This window comes from Erinaceus europaeus, chromosome 16, assembly GCF_950295315.1.
Source record: "Erinaceus europaeus chromosome 16, mEriEur2.1, whole genome shotgun sequence".
NCBI lineage: Eukaryota > Metazoa > Chordata > Mammalia > Eulipotyphla > Erinaceidae > Erinaceus > Erinaceus europaeus.
In genome coordinates, this window is record NC_080177.1 from 53452666 (window position 1) to 53474084 (window position 21419).

The 21419-nt window shown below is 37.8% G+C and overlaps 1 long non-coding RNA gene across 2 annotated transcripts; it reads left to right on the top strand.

The window, feature by feature from the left end:
- Positions 1–9382: 9382 nt before the first annotated feature.
- Positions 9383–21196, top strand: LOC132533351 (uncharacterized). Of its 2 annotated transcripts, none has more exons than XR_009545227.1 (3): positions 9383–9463; positions 10724–10806; positions 21104–21196. It is a non-coding gene; the product is annotated as an uncharacterized LOC132533351 (long non-coding RNA). The 2 variants fall into 2 exon arrangements; XR_009545226.1 differs by lacking the exon at positions 21104–21196 and adding an exon at positions 15256–15296.
- Positions 21197–21419: the final 223 nt, after the last annotated feature.

Consider the following 21419-nt stretch of genomic DNA (forward strand, 5'->3'; position numbering starts at 1 on the left):
GTCAACTTTATTCCTAGTTATTTGATTGATTTTGCTGAAACAGTAAATGGGAGTGATTTCGGATGTCTTCTTCTTCAGATTTAGTGTTTGCATAAAAAATGCCACTGATTTTTGTATATTGATTTTGTAGCCTGATACCTTGCTATATTGCCTAATAAATTCCAGTAGTTTTCTGCTGGATTCTTTAGTTTTTTCTATGTATACTATCATATCATCTGCAAATAGTGAGAGCTTGACTTCTTCCCTTCCAATCTGTATTCCTTTGGTTCCTTTCTCTGTAACAGTGACAGTGGACAGCCCTGTCTAGTCCCTGATCTGAGGGGGATTGCTTTGAGCTTCTGTCCATTGAGTATGATATTGGCTTTAGGTTTGCTATATATAGACTCCACTATCTTGAGGAATTTCCCATCTATTCCCATTTTTTGTAGAGTTTTGAGCATGAATGGGTGTTGGATTTTGTCAAAGGCTTTCTCTGCATATAATGAGATAATCATGTGGTTTTTGGCTTTGCTTTTATTGATGTTGTGCATGACATTGATTGACTTATGGATGTTTGATAGGTTGTGTCTTCATTTTCATTTGTTTCCAGGAACATTTGAATTTCCTGCTTGAGTGACTCTCTGACCCAGTGGTTTTTAAGCAGTATGTTGTTTAGTTTTAAAATTCTGTGACTTTTAATAATTTTCTGTTTGTTGTTAAATGTTAGTTTTACTCCACTGTGGTCTGAGAAGATACTTGGGATGATTTCAATGTTCTTGAATTTATTGATGTTGTCTTAGTGGCCTAACATGTGGTCTAATCTTGAGTATGTGTTATGTGGATTTGAAAAGAAGGTGTATTCTAGTTTTTTGGGGTGAAGGACTCTGATAATGTCCAAGAGGTCTTGTTTGTCAATCTCTTCATTCAATTCTCCTTTGTTGGTTCTCTGCTTCATTTATCTGTCTAAGTGTGAGAGTGGTGTATTGAAGTCTCCCACTATTATTGTATTACTATTGATGTATTTTTGAAATTCTTTCAGTAAGTATTTAGATAGTCCCTCATTGGGTGCATAGATGTTAATAATTGTTAAGTCTTCTTGGCTGATTGATCCTCTAATCATTATGTAATGTCCTTGCCTATCTTTTTATTTTTTAATTAGCTAGGAGGAGAAGGGAGGGGAGAGTCTGTAGATGATGTAGGAGTAACGAGACAAGATCCTCCCACATTAGATAAGATGCCCACTACCCTAGCAATGAAAGATACCGTAAGAGTTAATTCTGATCAACTTGGGGGGGAGATATATGCCTTTATATAATATTAATAATAAAATAGAGCAGGGTAAAAAAAAAAAAACCCTGTCCCAGATTATCTCAAACCTCGTAATCAGAGGCAGCTGGTTGTTAAGAAAGAGAAAAAAAAAAAAAAAGAACCTCATGACTAGACAAGGATAGCTGAAATAGATAGTTATGCAAATCTACTATCCACTGTATATTCTAGGGGTAGCTAAAGGAGGAAGGGAAGTTGAGCAGAGATACTCGCAGTGAGAGTCCAACTCTGAGTCTGAATTCTTCTCCAAAATAATTCCCAAATGTGTATCAGTGAATTCAAAAAAGCACACTGTTTGGTGGTGTGGGGCCTGTGGCTTTGGAAGCTGTAGGATTAAGGAAGAAAGGATGACAAGAATGAGAAAAAGGAAAAAAAAAGAGAGAAAAATAAAAAGATAAGAAAAAGAACAGTCATAAAAGAGCAGTGAAAGGAAAGAGCATTTATTTATTTATTTATTTTTAATTATTTAATTAGCTATGTGGGGTGAGGTGGGGGTGTTGGCTACTTAGAAAGAAAAAAGGCCAGAGGTTTCAGAAGGGTATAGACTTAGAATGAATGATACTCCCTGGTGGGACAGGAATCCTGGTAAAGAAAGAAAGAGGCTCAGCAGGGGAGCCTGCTAGGAGCTGGTCCCCAGGGACTGGTTATGGGGGGGGGAAAGGGGAGGAGGTGTGCTTAATAATTTAAAAGAAAGAAATTTTTTTTCCCTTTTTTCTACTCTAATTTTTAACCCAAATTAAGTTATAGTCACCTCCTTGATGTTACCGCTAGGACCCCTTATTGACTGGTCTACTAAAGGCAGAAAATCCTACCATTTACAGAAGATGTGGTCAGAGCTCAAGCCACTAGCAGCTTCTCAGTTCGCCATCTTCCGGGAACCCCCCAGTGTTTCCATTTTATAAATGATTAAAAGAAAATAAAGGTAATGTGTATGATCTACCAGGTACAACACTGCCCACCTCCCTTGCCTTTCTTTTGCTTTACATTTATTTGCCAGGTTACATTTTATACTTTGTGAAATGAAGTTTATAAAAATTCCTTAGTATTGTACAGATTTCATTGTACTCTATTGAGAATAGTATTGGTCTTATCTATTCAATAACTATCTGATGGATAGGCATTCATACTATAATATTTAGAAATTATTAATAATTCTCAATAAACAGCTTTAAGGGTAGATGCTTACTACCTTTAAGCTAAATTCCTAGAAGTGACATTTCTAGGTTAAAATGAAATAGTTTGGTAAGTATTGTCAAACATCCCTCCAAGAGGACAACTGATATTTCTTTAGCAAATATGAGTACATAGTGACTTGTGTATTTTTTTTCCTGTGGCCTTTCTAATAGTATGCTATACTTTTAAATTCACATTAATCTGCTTGATGAAAGACATATCTATCCTGTAATAGTTTACTTTTGCAGTGGACTATTTTAAGCATCTAAACTTGTTTAACTTATCTTTTTTTTTTTTTTTTTGCCATCAGGGTTATTGGTTGGGCTCAGTGTCTGCACTGAGTTCACTGCTCCTTTGCCCATATTTTTTTCCATTTTTTGTTGAATAGGACAGAAAGAATTTGAGAAAGGAAGGGAAGATAGAGGGAGAGAGACAGAGAGACACCTGAAGACTTACTTCACTGCTTATGAAGTGACCCGCCCTGAAGGTAAGGAGCCAGGGGCTTGAACAGGAATCCTTGCATGGGTCTTTATGCTTTGTATTATGTGCGCTTAACCCGGTCCACCACCACTCAACCCCCTTTAATTTATCTTTTACTAATTTATCTATTAGCTTTTTGGTCTTTCCTCTACCAATTTAAAAAAGTACTTTTTTTTTTTCTGTTTTAATTTATAGGAGATAGTTAACAAGAAGCCAGGGCACCACTGGTATATGCATACCTGGAAATAAAACCAAATGTCTCAGGGATGCATGCAAATCCTGTGCTTTGAGAGCTTAACTGTTTCCCAGACCACATTTAGCTTCAAGTTTTTAAATTTTCTTTTTAAAAAAATTTTATTTATAAAAAGGAAACACTGACAAAACCATATGATAAGAGGGGTACAACTCCACACAGTTCCCACTGCCAGAACTCAGTATCCCATCCCATCCCTGGATAGCTTTGCTATTCTTTAACCCTCTGGGAACATGGACACCAGGTCACTGTGGGATGCAGAAGGTGGAAGGTCTGGCTTCTGTAATTGCTTCCCCGCTGAACATGGGTGTTGACAGGTCAACCCATACTCCCAGCCTGCCTCTTTCTTTCCCTAGTGGGGTGGGGTTCTGGGGAATCGGAGAGCCAGGACGTCTTGGTGGGATTGTCTGTCCAGGGAAGTATGGTTGGCATCATGCTAGCATCTGGAACCTGGTGGCTGAAAGAGAATTAACATATAAAGCCACACAAATTTTTGATCATGAGCCTAATGGCTGGAATAGTGCCGATGAAGAGTTGGGGGGGGTCCTCTGTTTTCTAGATAGCTAGAAGGCATATTTTAGTTATATTCCAAGGGGCCTGTGGCTACACTAGTTTTTTTTTCTTAAATACATAGGATGTGTTACTTAACCTATAACACAGTGCAGGTGTTTCTATCCAACAGATTAGTAAATTTTCTTGTTTATAGGACTTTTTATGGAGAATATATTTTTATATATCTTTATTCTGTTTTATTGAGATACACTCAAAGACACACACACAAACGTGCGTGCGCACGCACACACACACACACACACACACACACACAGTGAGTGAAAGAGTGTGTGTGTGTGTGTGTCCAGGACACTTCTCAGATGTGGAGATTGAACTTGGGATCTTGGAGTCTCAGGCATTAAAGTATTTTGCATAATCATTATATTACCTCTCTAGCTTTCATGGAGAATATTTTAAAGAAATTATATGTAAATAAAGATTTACTGTAACTGTGTTTTTAGCAGTTAGGTGTAAAGGACAATATTCTAGTCTCTAAAGGCACTTGCTTAACTCCATCTTCATGCCCCCCCCTTCTTTAAGCCTTCAAAGTCTCAAATTAACTATTGATCCCTCCTGTTTTGCATTGATTTCATCTTTTTCTATGGTTGTAATCACATGTCACTAACCTAAAAATATGTTATTTACTATTGTGTATATTTAGATTTCAGAAAGCTGCCAATGTATATCTTGCCACATATATTTTGTGCATTTGTTTGTATTATTATTATTACTCTACTTAGTAATTATCTTCTTTTCCATCACTTCACTGTTGTATGATGTAATATAGATACAACATGATAGGTGGACCATTTCCAGATTTTTACCCACAATGAACTCTACTGCTAAGAACATGTTTTATATATGTGTCCTGAAGATGGAAATAAGATTGGTTTCTTTGACACATATATCTAGAAATGGAATTCTGTGTTTGAGCTGTGGGAAACCTGTGATTCCAGGAGACAGACATACTGTTTTAAAAATAGTTAAACCTGGGGCCATGTAGTGGTGCACCTAGTTGAGTGCACATGTTACAATGTGCAAAGAGCTAGGTTTAAGCCCCTGGTCACCACCTGTAGGGAGAAATTTTCAATAGTGGAGAAACATTTCTGCTGGTGTCTTTCTGTTTCTGTCCCTCTCTGTCTCCTCCTTTCTCTCAATTTCTGGCTCTTTTGATACAATAAATAAATAAAAGTTAATTAAAAAATATGTACCCTTCTACTTTCTTAAGCAGGAGTCAAATCAAAGCCAAAATTTACCTCATTATGAGCCTGTTCATCTTTATGAACATTTCAGCTTTTGTTCTTTCCTATTTTTAAACATTTTTATTAGTGATTTAATATTGATTTACAGTTCTCTTATGGTTGCAGATATGGGTTAACTACAACTACCCATCTATATTTGTATATATTTTCCCATTTTTTTCTATGGGAGAATATACAAATTTTTCTTTTCTTCCTTTCCAAGTCACACATACAAGTATTACTACAACAAAATGTCCCTTCCTTTTCCCTCTTCTCTTTCCAGGTCTTGATGGAGTTGGAATCCAGAGCCCTCTGGTCATCTTCCCCTAATGGTTCACCACTATTGGGAGTATGGACCCAAATTATTTTTGGGGTGCTAAAGTGGGAGTTTTGGCTTCTGTCATTGCTTCTACTCTAGACATGAGCATTGGCAGTTTGAGCCATACTCCCAGCCTGTTTCTATCTTTCCCTAGTGAGGTAGGACTCTGGAGAAGTGAGACTTTGGCACACATTGGTAAGGTTGTCTGCCCAGGGAAGTCAGGATGAAATCCTAACAGTGCCTGCAACTTGGTGGCTGAAAGGCAGGAAGATATAAATAAGAAAAATGTATTAAAGAACAGGAACCAAAAAAGTAGGAACAGAGCATATGGTAATAGGTATTTTAGTGTGGAAAGAAGCTAGGAAGTCTACTTTAGGTATGTTCCTAGGGGCCTGTGACTTTCCCAATTTTTGCTGGAATTTGATAGCTAACATGGAGTTGGACAAAAATAATGCTTGAGAAGACAGTGTCAGAGTTTAGAAAGGACTAGAAAATTGGATTAGGGTAGAGTGTAGCTCCCAGTCTTAAGGAAAATCTATGAATAAAATTATCTGTTTATCCTATTCACTTGACCCACAGCCCACATATATTTGTATTTAGCACAGGAACCTGTGTAGTCTCTGAGTCCCTGTTGGTCTGAGCTCTGCAGTTCATTGTTACAGCTGAGAATATTCTAGGCTGCACTCATTTCAGGACCAGTCTTCCTGGAGTGGCAGAGTAGGTTGGCCCAGCCTTCCTTAGGAAAGTGGGAGAATCCCTATCATTGCTACTTTATAGTGAGAGCAAGGTCCTGAAAAGGTCTACAAGAGCTTTTATGATGATGTTCCTGATGGAAGTGACCAGTGATGATTGAGAGAAGTTCTAGGCCCATCATATTTGTGTGGTAATCCAAGGATTCTCTGACTAGGGCCCCAGATGTTGGGGTGGCCTGGTATTGACCAAAAAGATCATCATTGAATGAGCCAATCTCTTGACCTTATCCAATATCTTTTGTAGTCCTTTCTTTTTCTGAGGACCATAGACTTTCTCCAAGTTGTTAAAGCACTGAGTGGCATTTGTTGTACCTAACCAGAATTTGATTTTGGGATTGTCCTCTTTGGGCCTTTATGCTAGATTGCCAGGCTAATTTTTTTTTAATTTTTAATCTTTATTTATTTATTGGATAGAGACAGCCGGAAATTGAGAGGGAAGGGGTTGATAGGAAGGAGGAGAGACAGAGAAACACCTACAGCCCTGCTTCACCACTCACAAAGCTTTCCCCTTGCAGGTAGGGACCAGGGGCTTGAACCCGGGTCCTTGAGTAACATGTATGCTCAACCAGGTATGCCACTACCCGGCCCCTGATTGCCAGACTAATTTTATCAAAGTCTGATCAATTAAAGAACTTATGATGCCTTCTTTAGGTACTTCTTCTAGGGGGCTGTTTGTTGAAGTACTGCATGTTTTTTCACTTAATTGCCTCTTCTTTTTTTAAAAAAGATTTTCTTTTTTTATATTTACTTACTTATTTTCCCTTTTGTTGCCCTTATTGTTTTATTGTTGTAGTTATTATTGTTATTGATGTCATCTTTGTTAAGTAGGACAGAGAGAAATAGAGAGAGGAGGGGAAGAGAGGGGGAGAGAAATATAGACACCTACAGACCTGCTTCATCAGTGAAGCAGTCCCCCAGCAGGTGGGGATCCTTCTGCTGGTCTTTGCACTTGGCACCACATGTGCTTAACCCACTGTGCTACCGCCTGACTGCCGAATTGCTCTTTCTAAAGGCTTCATTCTAGTTCTTAATACGATCTAGATGCTTCCTAACCAATTGATTATGACTGTGTAGTTTTGGGACTCAAACTAGGATCCTCATGTTTACAAATTCAAAGTCTTATCACCAAAGCACTCCCCAGGGTTGCCTTTCTTTCTTTCTTTCTTTCTTTCTTTCTTTCTTTCTTTCTTTCTTTCTTTCTTTCTTTCAGTTATTCATTCTTTCTTTCTTTCTCTTTTATTTATTCCCTTTTGTTGCCCTTGTTATTTTATTATTGTTGTTATTGATGTCATCGTTGTTGGATAGGACAGAGAGAAATGGAGAAAGGAGGGGAAGACAGAAGAGAGAGATACCTGCAGACCTGTTTCACCACTTGTGAAGTGACTCCCCTGCAGGTGGGTAGCAGGGGGGGGGGCGGCTCCAACCAGAATCCTTATGCAGGTCCTTGTGCTTCACGCCATGTGTATTTAACCCACTGCGCTAGCGCCCGACTCTCCCCTCTTTCTTTCTTTCTTTCTTTCTTTCTTTCTTTCTTTCTTTCTTTCTATCTTTCTTTCTTTCTCACTCCTCTTTTCTTTCTTCTTTATTTCTTCTAAAGTTGGGAATTAGAAAGGATTCCCCTGCTAAGGCTTCTTCAGAAACAATTTGATAGATATATATATCCATAGAAAGCAAACCACACAAGGGTAACCAGGCAACTGAGTAAATGGGTGAAGAGATTTGCACATCACACATCAGACAAATGAATGATATCAAAATCTCAACATAATTCCAACCTAATAAAATCTAATTAATAAAAAATTTATAATTGTTATAGAGACAAATATTTCAAAATGTATATTAACCCTTTATCCCTGTCATTAGTATGTGTGGATACTAGTTCTCATTATTGTACTCCAGTGTGCAACTATATAAGCTATTCTTATTGTTCATTTGTTATCTTGTCTCTTCCATGTTCATATTTCACCCTTTATTTTCAAAAAATGGTTTGCCCTTCTCTTTCTTAATATAATCACATGAATACTTGCATATTTCATTAGAAAAAAATGTGATCTTTTACTATTAAAAACCTTCTATCTTTTAATAACTTTGTGTTTCTTTAAGTTCTTCTATTGAGGTGTAACATATATACTTGGATCTGCACAGATCTTCAATATGCAGCTAAATGACAGTTTGGTTGATGAGTGTATCTGTGAAACCATATCCAGATCAAGATAGAGAACTTTCCAGGAGATCAGGTCTCTTGTGGCTTTTTCCATAATATACTCAAAGGAAATCCCTATCATCATTTTTATCAGTGCCAATTAGTTTTGTCTGCAGATGACCTTCATAGGCTGGAATCAGTATGTTAACTTCAGTTCCTAGTCACTCCCCTCCTCCTCCTATTCTTCTTTTCTTCTTCTTTCTACTCCCTCCCTCCTTCTTTTCTTCCTTTCTTTTTTGCTTCTATCCTTCCTTTTTTTTTTTAGGGTATGGTCATTTTGTCAAGAATTTTGTAGAATAAACATGCTAATTTTGTCTAGTAGTTTTTTATGAATCTATTCAGATAAACATCTTTAATCCTTTATTTTGATAATGTAGTGTATCAAATGGATTTAAGAAATTTTAATTTGTCCTTACATCTCTTCAAATGGTCTTGCTTTGTTTAATTATACATCACTAGGAAATGTCATTGTTTTGTAAGTACCAAGAAGCTAAAAGTAGCTAAGTGAATCCATTCAACATAGTAGTTAAGTGGATTCACTAAACATAGTAGTTGAGTGAATATTTTTCTTTCAACATCCCAAACTATTTTATCTGATTGTGATTATCCTGGTTAAGAGAATGACATAATTCAGGTTCAGGTCTTCAATCAATAGTACTAGAAGTTTTCCATAGATAGGTGACCTTCTCTAATTTTTGTTGATTTCCTTACTATCAGTGAAGCAGGTTCTTTAATAGTTTTTACTACAATGGCCTTGTTCTTCAGGATTGTAATTAATGGAATAAGTTGCTCAACTAGCAGGATATAGCCATCTCATTTTTCATGTTTGCACTCCTGAAAGACATTTCATTTCATTTCTAGTTTGCTTGATGTGGCTATTTACAGACAATGTTGCAAGTAGATTGTGACTGCTTAGCAGACTTAAGGAAAAAAAAAAACGTGGGATTAAGTACAAGGATGAATTAATATTATGAAGAGATAGAGCAAATACAATACAGTTGGCACTGCTGCAAAACATTATGACATTGGATGACTGTGATGTCACCATGTAATGGGACTTTGGAACTACCACTGAAAAAGAGTTCCTGGAGTTGGGCAGTAGTGAAGAGGGTTAAGTGCACGTGGTGCAAAACTCAAGGACCTGCATAAGGTCTCCAGTTCGAGCCCTTGGGTCCCCACCTGCAGGTGAGTCGTTTCCAGGCATTGAACCAGGTCTGCATGTGCCTACCTTTCTCTCCCCCTCTCTGTCCTCCCCTCCTCTCTCCATTTCTCTCTGTCCTATCCAATGACAACAACAATAATAACTACAGCAATAAAACAAAGGCAACAAAAGGGAATAAAAAAAGAAAGAAAGAAACACTATCACCTGTAATCCCTACCCCTCTCTCTGTGCAAGCATCTGTGTGTTGCCTTTCCTGATTTTAGTATCAAGGGTAATACTAACATTATAAGAAGAGTTTTTGGAGTGTTTCCACCTCTTCCGTTTTTATAAATAATTTGAACAGTGCTAATATTAATTCTTATTACAATATTTGCTAAAATCATATAGTATTTAACTTTTACATGTCAGGAGACACTTATTTACTGATTCAATCTCAGTAGTAGCTACAGATCTGCTCAGATTTTCTCTTTCTTCCTTTCTTTCTTTCTTACCTAGAAATACAGCACCTAATAATCACTTAACAATCTTTTGTGCTTCTGTCATCTGAGCTATAATCTCTCCGCTCCCCTTTCTGAATTATATACTTAAAGTTATTCTTTTTGCTTGACAAGTCAAGTTAATGTTTGTTAATATTATATTTCAAAAAACAATTTGATTTTTATTTATATTACCCATTACATTTTTAGTCTCTTTTTTCCACTCTTGCTTCTCAAGTATGTATTTCATTCTCTTTTTGAACTTCATTTGTTCTCCTTTCTCTTATACTTTCTGGTGTACATATAGGTTATATAAGATTTTCTTATTTGTTAATTCAGGCATTTATTGTTAGGTAATTTCTTCCCCCCCCCCCCCAGGGTTATTGCTGGGCTTGGTGGCTGCACCATGAATCCACAGCTCCTGGAGGCCATTTTGCCCCCTTTTTGTTACCCTTGTTGTTGCAGCCTCTTTGCGGTTATTATTGCCATTGTTGACGTTGCTTTGTTGTTGGATAGGACAGAGAGAAATGGAGAAAGGAGGGAAAGACAGAGAGAGAGGGGGAGAGAAAGATAGACACCTGCAGACCTGCTTCACCACCTGTGAAGCGACTCCCCTGCAGGTGGGGAGCCGGGGGCTCCAACCGGGATCCTTACACCGGTCCCTGCGCTTAGAGCCACGTGCGCTTAACCCACTGCGCCACCGCCCAACCCCCTGTTAGGTAATTTCTTATTAAAATGGTTTTGTGGATTTCCAGAGTCTGGGCTATGGAGCAGCAGCAGCTGTGTTTCTCTCCTCTCCTTTTCCAGGTCAACTAGGAATAGCAAGGGAGAATACCTGAGGCTGAAACAAGACAGGACTGGAACAACTTTAGGAACCCACCAAACCACCAGTGAGTACAAACACTTGTGGTGCTTGGACAGAAAGGAACCTAGGGAGACATTAAGGGGCTGGTAACAGTCTGGTAGTTTACCAGTTGAGACACCACCTCCACTCTGTTTCATTAACAAAAAGATGGCTGAAGGGAGGAGAGAACTCCCCTAAGACTCACCAAATGAAACTGTGAGTCTCCATTGCTACTGCCTTCAGAATCTAGAGCAGTGGCAGGGAGGCCCTGTGCTGACACCAGGGTACAGAGAACTAACCAGGAAACCCAGGAGAAGATCTATACCTTGGTGGTCTAGCAGTGGGGCTGTGAGACTCTCTTTACATAACCACTGGATAATCTCTGCCCCACCCTGCTTTATCTCTTGGTCAGAAGTCAGTGATTAAGCTAAGAAACCTACTTATAGTTTTAAAGCCCTCAGGCTCCCATATCCTACAGGGGAGATAAAGAACAAAAGAGATTTTTCAGCTACTGAGCTCCAACTCAGGGATTAAAATAATATTGAAATGACTGTCAATTTCCACAACTGTGAACTCTTTAATTACCTTACTTAGACACAAGTCAATCCAGGCAAGAATAATCAGTAATTTGAAAAGTACTGAGAGAGGGACCTCATAACATACTATATGAAATGGTTAAATCAACAAGAAGAAATATTGGACAAGGGTCCAGCTAAAAGCTCTCCAAAGACTGAAGAACAAAATAATGAGGTCAACATCCAAACACTAGTTAAGAAAAAAAATCATAGGAGTGAGTAGAGTTTGAAAGAATTATCATCAGAAAGGCAGAAACAACAAATACAACTCTGGAAGAAAACACTAATTATCTCAAGGTTATTAGAGAGTTGAAAGCTGAAATAGCTGAGCTAAGAGCACAACTAGCTGAACAAACTAAAACAGTATCAGAACAGGGTCACAAAATAGATGAATTTCAGAAAACAGTTGAGGGGAGAAAGAATAGAATGAATGAGGCTAAAGACAGAATTAGCAAGATCAAGGATGAATTAGAGACAACTAAAAGAGAAGTAAGACATCTCAAAAAGAGATTAAGAGATTCTAAAAACAACTAAGGAGACCTATGGGATGACTTCAAAAGAAATAATATACACATTATTGGCTTACCAGAGGAAGACAGAGAGGGAGGGGAAGAAAGCATTCTCTTTTAGGACATAATATCTGAGAACTTCTCTAGTCTAGACAACATTAAAGACATAAAGATACAAGAAACCCAGTGGGTCCCAAACAGAATGAACTCAGACTTAAAGACACCAAGACACATCATATTTAGAATGTAAATGAATAAGGATAAAGAAAGGATACTGAAGGCTGCAAGAGAAAAACAAAGAGTCACCTAGAGAGGGAAACACATAAAATTAGCAGCAGACTTCTCCACACAAGCACTACAGGCCAGAAGAGAATGGAAAGATGTCAATAGAGTGCTCAATGAGAAAGGCTTTCAACTGAGACTACTATATACTTCTGGACTGTCATTCAGACTAGATGGAGGCATAAAAACCTTCTCAGACAAGCAACAGTTGTAAGAATCCACTACCACCAAGCCTGCCATGAAAGAAGGTCTCCTATCAACAGTCAGAGCATCATAAATAGGCCATCTATCAGAATACTTTAAAAAGAGTTAAAATATCTTCAATATTTGATATAAATAAATGTCAATGGCCTGAAATCAACTATTAAAAGGCACAGAGTTTGAAGATGGATCAGAAAACACAACCCAACAATATTCTGTTTACAGGAAACCCACCTAACTCAACAAGACAAGCACAGACTCAAAGTGAAAGGATGGAAAACTATCATACAAGCAATGGCCCACAAAAAAGGGCAGGAATAGCTATTCTCATATCTGATAAGATAGACTTTAAAATAAATAAAATCAAAAAGACAAGGATGGACACTACTTAACTCTCAGTGGATCAATCAATCAAGAGGACTTAACAATTATTAACATCATAGCACCCAATGAGAAGACATCTAAATACATCAAACATCTGCTTAAAGAGCTACAGCAATATATTAAGAGCAACACAGTCATAGTAGGGGACTTCAGCACCCCACTCTCTCAACTTGATAGATCTTCCAGGCAGAAAATCAATAAAGACACGAGGGAGCTAAATGAGGAGATAGATAAACTAGAATTATTGGGCATTTTCAGAGTCATTCACCCCAAGAAACTGGAATACACATTCTATTCAAGTCCACATGGGTCATTCTCAAGGATAGACCATATGGTAGGCCACAAAGGCAGCATCAGCAAATGCAAAAGCATTGAAATCATTCCAAGCATCTTCTCAGACCACAGTGGAATTAAACTAACACTTCACAATCAACAAAAGATTAGTAATAGTCCCAAAATGTGAAAGCTCAACAGTACACTACTTAACAACTACTGGGTCAAAGAGGAAATAAAGGAATAAATCAAAATGTTTCGAGAGTTCAATGAAAATGAAGACACAAGATATCAAAATATTTGGGACACAGCTAAGGCAGTACTGAGGGGGAAGTTCATAGCCATACAAGCACACATTAGGAAACAAGAAAAAGCACAAATAAACAGCCTGATTGCACATCATAAAAACCTAGAAGAAGAAGAACAAAGGAACCCAAAAGCAACCAGAAGGACAGAAATCACTAAAGCAAGGGCAGAAATAAATAACATTGAAAATAAGAAAACCATATGAAAGTAAATGTTGCTTCTTTGAAAGAGTGAACAAAATCAACAAACATTTAGCCAGACTCACAAAACAAAAAAGGGAGAAGAACCAAATAAATCGGATAGTAAGTGAAAGAAGAGATATCACAACAGAAACCACAGAAATTCAACATATCATGCAAGGATTCTATGAACAAATATATGCCACCAACCCAGAGAACCTGGAATAAATGGATGATTTCCTAGATACCTATGATTTTCCAAAACTAAGTAAAGAGGAACTAGATAATATGAACAAGCCCATCAGAGCTAGTGAAAATGAAACAGTTATCCCTCTCAATTTCTGGCTGTCTCTATCTAATAAATAAATATAGATAATAAAGCATTTTTAAAAAGCAGGTGCACTACCACACTGAGTTATTTTTGCCAGCCAAAGTTAGTTTTTTTATTATTCATCTACTTTGAAATATTTGTTGTTCAGTTCCATGTTTCTAGTCTCTGTGTTTTGTACATTTTCAGTTCCATTATTCTCATTAATTTCTACTTTCATATTATTATGATCAGGAGACATTTGACATAGAATCAGTCTTTTATTGTTTTTTTATAAAGAGTTGGCTTGTGTCCTAACATATACTTTAACTTGGAGAATATAGTATATGTACTTGAATGCATTATGTTGATTTTGGATGTAATGTTCTTGACACATCTGTTAAATTCATCTAGGCTATTGTAATTTAAGGCTATTGCCTCAGATTTTTCTGTCTGGATTATCTATCAACTAATATAATTAGTCTATTAGAGTTCCCCACCATTACAATATTGTCTATTTCACACTTTGGAATTCATGTTTGCTTTATATATTTCGATATGGTCCTCAGGTTGGTGCATACAAGACAACAAATATAATCTCTTGTTAGACTATCCCTTTGTCTTTATTTAATACCCTTATTGTATCTTCATAGTCTGTATAAAATGTATTTATTTTTCTGTGTTTTATGTAAATAGTCAAACATATTTCTTTTAGTTTAAATTTGAACTATCTCTCTCCTTTTTACATTCAGTTTTTGTGTTTCCTTACATCTGAAGTGAGTTTTCTCGCACTTCAGGCAGTAGGCTGTATAGATGACACATTTTTTTTATTTGGGGGAATTAATGGTGGACAGTACATAAATTTGTTGGTATAAAATTTTAGTTTTCTGATAAACACCCTCACCCACAGCCTAGGTCCTCTTCTACCATCATGCACCAGAATTTGAAAGTGTTCTGCTACCTAGAGTTCTTTGTTTTGATGCAATACATCAACACAGTCCAATATCTTTTTTTTTTTATTTAAGAAAGGATTAGTGAACAAAAGCATAAGGTAGGAGGGGTACAACTCCACATAATTCCCACCACCCAATCCCCATAACCCACCCACTCCCATGGTAGCTTTCCCATTCTCTATCCCTCTGGGAGCATGGACCCAGGGTCATTGAGGGTTGCAGAAGGTAGAAGGTCTGGCTTCTGTAATTGCTTCCCCACTGAACATGGGCGTTGACTGGTCGGTCCATACCCCCAGTCAGCCTCTCTCTTTCCCTAGTAGGGTGTGTCTCTGGGGAAGCTGAGCTCCAGGACACATTGGTGGGGTCTTCAATCCAGGGAAGCCTAGCCAGCATCCTGGTGGCATCTGGAACCTGGTCACAGTCCGATATCTAATTTGTGTCCCCTTTCTGTTCTTATTTATCTACTTCTGTCTATGAGTGAAATCATCTATCTCATTTTCATCCTTCTCTTTCTGGCTTATCTCAGTTAACATGATTCCTTCAAGCTGTATCCAAGATGAAGTGAAGAAGGTAAACCCTTCCTTTTTATTACCTGAGTAATATTTCATTGTGTATTTTTACCACAATTTTCTCAGCCATTCATCTGTTGTCAGACACCTAGGTTGTTTTCAGGTTTTGGCTGTTACAAATTGTGCTGCTATAAACATAGGGATACACAGATATTTTTGGATGAGTGTGTGGGGTTCCTTAGGGCACATCCCCAGTATAAGTATTGATGGATCCATTTGTAGCCTTCTGAGAGTTCTGGACTGCTCTCTACAGGGACTGGACCAATGTACATCCCCACTAGCAGTTCAAGAGAGTTCCCTTACCCCTGCAACCTCACCAGCATTTGTTGTTACTATTCTTTCTAATGTATGACATTCTCACAGGAGTGAAGTAATGATTGTTGTCTTTATTTGCATTTCTCTGACAATCAATGACTTGGAGCATTTTTTTATGTGTCTTTTTCTGTTGGACTTTTGGATCTCTTCTCTAGTGAATATTCTGTTCCTATTTTCTTCCCACTTTGAGATGAGGTCATTTTTGTTTTTGTTTTTGCTTATGCGAGGTTTGGTGAGCTCTTTATTTATTTTGGTTATTAGCATTTTGACTGATGTATATAAAGAATATACATATAAAGAAAGTTCTCTCATTTTGTAAGGATTATCTTTGGGTGATGTGCGGAAGCTTTTCAATTTGATATAGTCCAATTGGTTTATTTTTGTTTTTATTTTCATTGCAATTACATCAATGTAATTGAAGATACTTATAAAACATAGATGGAAAAGTGTTTTCTGGTATTTTTCTCTAAAATTATATCTGATAGTATATGGTCTAACATCTATTATCCAATTGTAGTTTATTTTGTGTGTGCTCAAATGTAGTGATAAAGTTCATTCTTCTGCATGTTTCGACCCAATTTTTACACCTTTTGTTGAAGAGACTCTCCTTTCTCAATTTAATCATTTTTGTCCCCTTGCAAAAAATTAGATGTTCACAGGTATGTGAGCTTATTATTTCTGGGCTCTCAATTCTATTCCACTGGTCAGTGTATCTACTTTATTCCAGTACCAGGCAGTTGTGATTACAGTTACCCTATAATATAGTTTAACATCTGGGAGTCTGATGTCTCCATTTCTGTTCTTTTTATTTTTTATCAAGATTGCTTTAGTGATTCTAGGTATTTTCTAGTATTTTCTAGTATTTTCTAATCTCGGGCTGAGCAGTTTTCTGCTCTCTCTTGCTCTCTCTCTCTCTCTCTCTCCGCCTTCTCTCTCTTTCCCTTTCTCCCTCTCAGTGAAATAAGTCAATAAGATATATATTTTAAAATAACTTTCCTTTCTGCCTTTTTTAGAAATATGTGTGGGAGATCTGCAGAAAATCTCCCTTGTGTGCAAGCTAGGTTTGAACCCTGCCCCAGCACACTGAAGGAAGCTTTGGTGTTGTTTCATCCATTCTCTGTTTCTGCCCTATTTCTATCAGCATTTTTTCCCCAAAAACAGTAAAAGAGAGGGTGCTGGGTAGTGGCATACCCACTTGAACACACAAGGACCTAGGTTCAAGCCCCCATTCCCCTCCTGCAGGAGGAAGCTTCACAAGCTGTGAAGTAGTTCTGCGTGTCTTTCTCTCTCCCTATCTTCACATTTCCTCTCAATTTTTATCTTTCCTACTAAATAATATAGAAAAAAGGTAAAAGAATAAAAATTGACCCCTGGGAGCAGTGAGTTCATCATGCATACATGAGCTCTAGTGAAAATCTGGAAATAAAAAAGTAAAGAATATGCATGGGTATGTATTATGCTTACATTTGCCAATTTCCCTTTGTTCTCAACTTCTTTAATATTTTATATAAAACATGTCTTGTGGTTAATCATTTAGTTTTAAATTAACAAACGTAGAGAAAAGGCAAGCATACTCACCAGGGTAGACCCATCAGCTTTGGGTTTTTACATCATTTTTAAGGCAAGCTCTAGCAGGATTTTTGGTTACAAGAAAAAGTCACATTATATAAAATGAGAGCAAGTCAGTTTCATTCTTAAAATCTCATTAGAGATGAAAGTTTAAAAGTGGACCCTGAATATCTAAACATTAGTACTCAACATTAGCTCCCAATTTTGTATGATTTGATTCTACCTGAGGATAGTATAACAGTTTGTGGGTTTTTTTGCATTGTAGATGTGAAGATGGTGTCTTTTAGGATCTCATATCTATTAGTATGAGATGTCTCCTATAAAGCCATTCATCTGGGGAAAGGCTTATTTCTCAGCTTTCAGACACCATGAAAACATAGAAAGTAAAACTAAGGATGAAGATGACCTGGGGTTAGTAAATCCTCAGAGTTGAGCTAAGGTCCTAAACTCTGTCACTCTGAATTTATTTTCCCTTACTACTGGTCTCTATAGATTATTTTCAGCTGAGCAAAGAATTAAAAGACTAAGAAATCTGCAGAATTTTATTTTTATTTATTTATTTAAATAAGAAGGAAACACTGACAAAACCATAGAATAAGAGGGGTACAACTCCACACAATTGCCACCAACAGAACTCCATATCCCATCCCCTCCCTTGATAGCTTTCCTATTCTTCAAGCCTCAGAATTTTAGCTAATATCACTTGGAGAGTATCCCAAGGAATTTGATTTAACTTTTCTTAGTATAAATCTTCAAATGGAAATTTTTTATATTTATGTGTTTGGAAATAACTATTTATTTCCCTCATAGTTATTGCTGGGGCTCAGTGCATAAACAACAAGATCCACCACTCCCAGTGACTACTTTTCCTTTCTATTTGATAGAACAGTGAGATATTCAGAGAAGAGGAGGAAATAAAGAGAGAAAGAGAGAGAGAGTAACGACACCTGACACACTGTTTTGCCACTTGTAAACCTTTCTCCTGCAGTTGGGGACCAAGGGTTCAAACCATATTTAAGTGAACTACAAACAAGTATATTTTTAATCAGTAATTTGGATAGGTTTTGATATTCCCAGCTATACCCATTTCCCTTCCAATCTTACAATACGTAATAGTGAAAGCACACAGGGCCCTTCTAGAATGTCCTTCATGATGCTTAAAATTCACCAAGCTCGTATCTGTCTGAGTAATAGATCTAAGGAAGGTTTAATTTTGCTGATACCTCTAGACTTGTCAGTTTTTTTCCAATAAATTACAGTCATCCCTTGCCACTTCACACTTCAACTTTCCTAACTTCACTCTGTCATAGTTTTTTTTTTTTCCCCAAATATATCCATTTAAAAGTTGATTGAGACAGTGAAAATGATACAGTGCACACTTGGTTGCCTGAGTTAATTATACATCCCTGTATTGCAATTAAAATTAAAATGACTGTGCCTATGGACTCTAAGCCCATGTATTTGAGCACCCCTGCAAATCCTTCGATGGCAGGTGCAGCCACTTGACCACTCCTTGTGTGTGTTTGAAATCAGGTGTGGTGAAGCCAAGACAATCAAAGTTTATCTCATATGAGCTTCTACATCACTGCCTATTGGAAGTATCTTTGCTCTTGTGTTTGCAATATATGAGAACCTTCATCTAATCCCCACTATGGCTCCTAAACATGATGCTTCTTCTAAGCCTTCTGACTAAGCACCTGAGGAAGAAACTAAGCACCTAAGGAAGATACTTAACATTCAGGAGAAGGTCACACTCTTGGATATGATCAAAGATGTCAAGAAAATCATGGAGGCTACCCACCATCATGACTTGAATGAGTCTGTTGGTATGCATGAGACCCCTTCTGTTTCATTTGGTTTAAATCCCCCCTGCTTAACACTATTCTATTTTCATAACCACTTCATTCTATTTACATAACCACTGTTAACAAGTACCACCCTCCCTCCAGGGCATTGGTGGTTCAGTGATAGGATTCTCGCCTGCTCTGCCCCCTCCTTGTCACACTCTGATTTTCACCAGTCACTTTTCTCTCCACCCTCTCTATGTCACATCCTGTTTTCCCCCTACTTGGCAAGTATATATAAAGATAGCATTGTGAGTTTTAGGGTACTTTAGCTTAGCTCGGCTTAGATTGTGCTGCTTCCTGCATGAATAAAGAGATACTGCCTACAGCTCAACCATGAATCCCTGGTCGTCTGTTACCCGCCGGTGAAGCTAGCCCGGCGAAAACAACATAGCCCGGAGAAAACAAGAGTCTACCAATCGCTTTATTTGTAAAGATGAAGAGAACATCCGTGAAATGGCTACTGTCTTTTTCAACAAGGAAACAAAACTACAGGGGTGTTATTTCATGTATAGAAGGCTTTAATAACGTTAAAAACAGGTAGTCAAGGGTTCTTCTATGCTCTATGAAAATATTTTATTTATACATAAAGAATGTTGCTTCATGGAAATTCACCTATTGTGGTAGATCCTAGAACTCAATAATCATGATAAATGAGGGATGATTGTATGTCAAAGAAGTGTCACATATTCACAAACTTTTTTTTTACCTTTTTGAAGCTAGTAGATAGGTATTTTTTAAATTATTCATTTACTCATAAAAAGGAGACATTAAGAAAACCACAGGATAAGAGGGGTACAGCTCCATATAATTCCCAGCACCAGAACTCTGTATCCCATCTACTCCCTGGATAAATTTTTCCTATTCTTTATCTCTCTGGGAATATGGACCCAACGTCATTGTGGGATGCAGAAGGTGGAAGGTCTGGCTTCTGTAATTGCTTCCAAGCTGAATATGGGCATTGACTGGTGGATCCATACTCCCAGCGTACCTCTCCCTTTACCTAGTAGGGTGGGGCTCTGGGAAAGCAGAGCCCAGGGCACATTGTTGGAATCATCTGTCCAGGGAAGTCTGGCTACATACTAGCATCTGGAACCTGGTTGCTGAAAAGAGAGTTAACATACAAAGCCAAACAAATTGTTGAACCATCATGGACCTAAAGGTTGGAATAGTGCAAATGAAGTGTTGGGGAGCCCTCCATTTTGTAGATAGGCAGTAGGCGTATTTTAGTTACATTCCAAAGGGCCTGTGGCTATACTAGTTGTTTTTTTTTTTCCCCTGAGCCTGAAATCTGATATGCAGGTTTATTCAAGTTATTGTCTGGAGAGATGATGTCATGGCTGTAAAGGGACAGAAAGCTGGATCAGGGAAGAGAGTAGCTCCCTAATATGGGAAAGGGGTATAAATTTTGTTGATGTACACCCCATTGATTTGATTTGGTCTGGGACCCATATTCAGCTTAGGAGCCTTTGTGACCTCTGCATCCCTGTAGATCTGAGCTCACATTCTGTGGTCATGAGTAGGAACATTCCAAGCTACCCCAATATTAAACCATCTTCCTCAGGTGTAGCATAGAGTATATTTTCCATCCTCCCTTCAAAGGATGGAACATTCTTTACCATTGTTGATCCAAGTTGAGGGTAAAATCCTATGGGGGTCCCACAAAGGGGTCCATTTTGTTGTTCCTGTTAGATATGACCGCTAACAATGAAGAGAGGGATTTATTCGAGGTCTAAGCCCATCATGTCTGTTTGGGAATCTTAGGACTCCCTAAATAGGACCCCAGCTGATGGGGTGGCCTGATAGTGATAAAGAGTAATCATTAAAGTATGCCAGACTCTTGACCTTATTTGGCTTTTGCAGTTCTTGCTTTGCTAAGGTTAGCTTTGGAGTGAGTGAGAGAACTGTTATAGGAAGTAGGTGAGGAGGGTATCTAATTAGATACTATTTCATTAGGAACTTTATACTGACTCACTACAGAATATTGTGTACTTTTGCTTTCGGGTATATATTTTGCCCTAATTTATGGATTCATGTGAACATATGCTCTATCTCATGGGACCTGATCTATATCTAGGTTTTGGGACTTTGTTAGGAAGTGACCCACCTGGAATGGAATTTGAGAATACTATGAAGAGAAAGATCTCACCCAAGTAATGAAGCTGAAGGGTTGACATTCCACACCTGAAGTCTCTGGACACAGTCTGAAGTGAAGCATGCTGAGGTTGTACTCATTGCATTGATTAGGTTGGGATTGGCGGATACAATATTGTTTGGTATGAATTGAGAGAGCATGCAGGAAAGTGTGCCCCACCTCCATGTCTGGGGGGAAATATAGGCTCTATAGGGGAAGTGTGAGGTTCCTGCTGGCTTAGGGTTCAAGAAGATAGTAG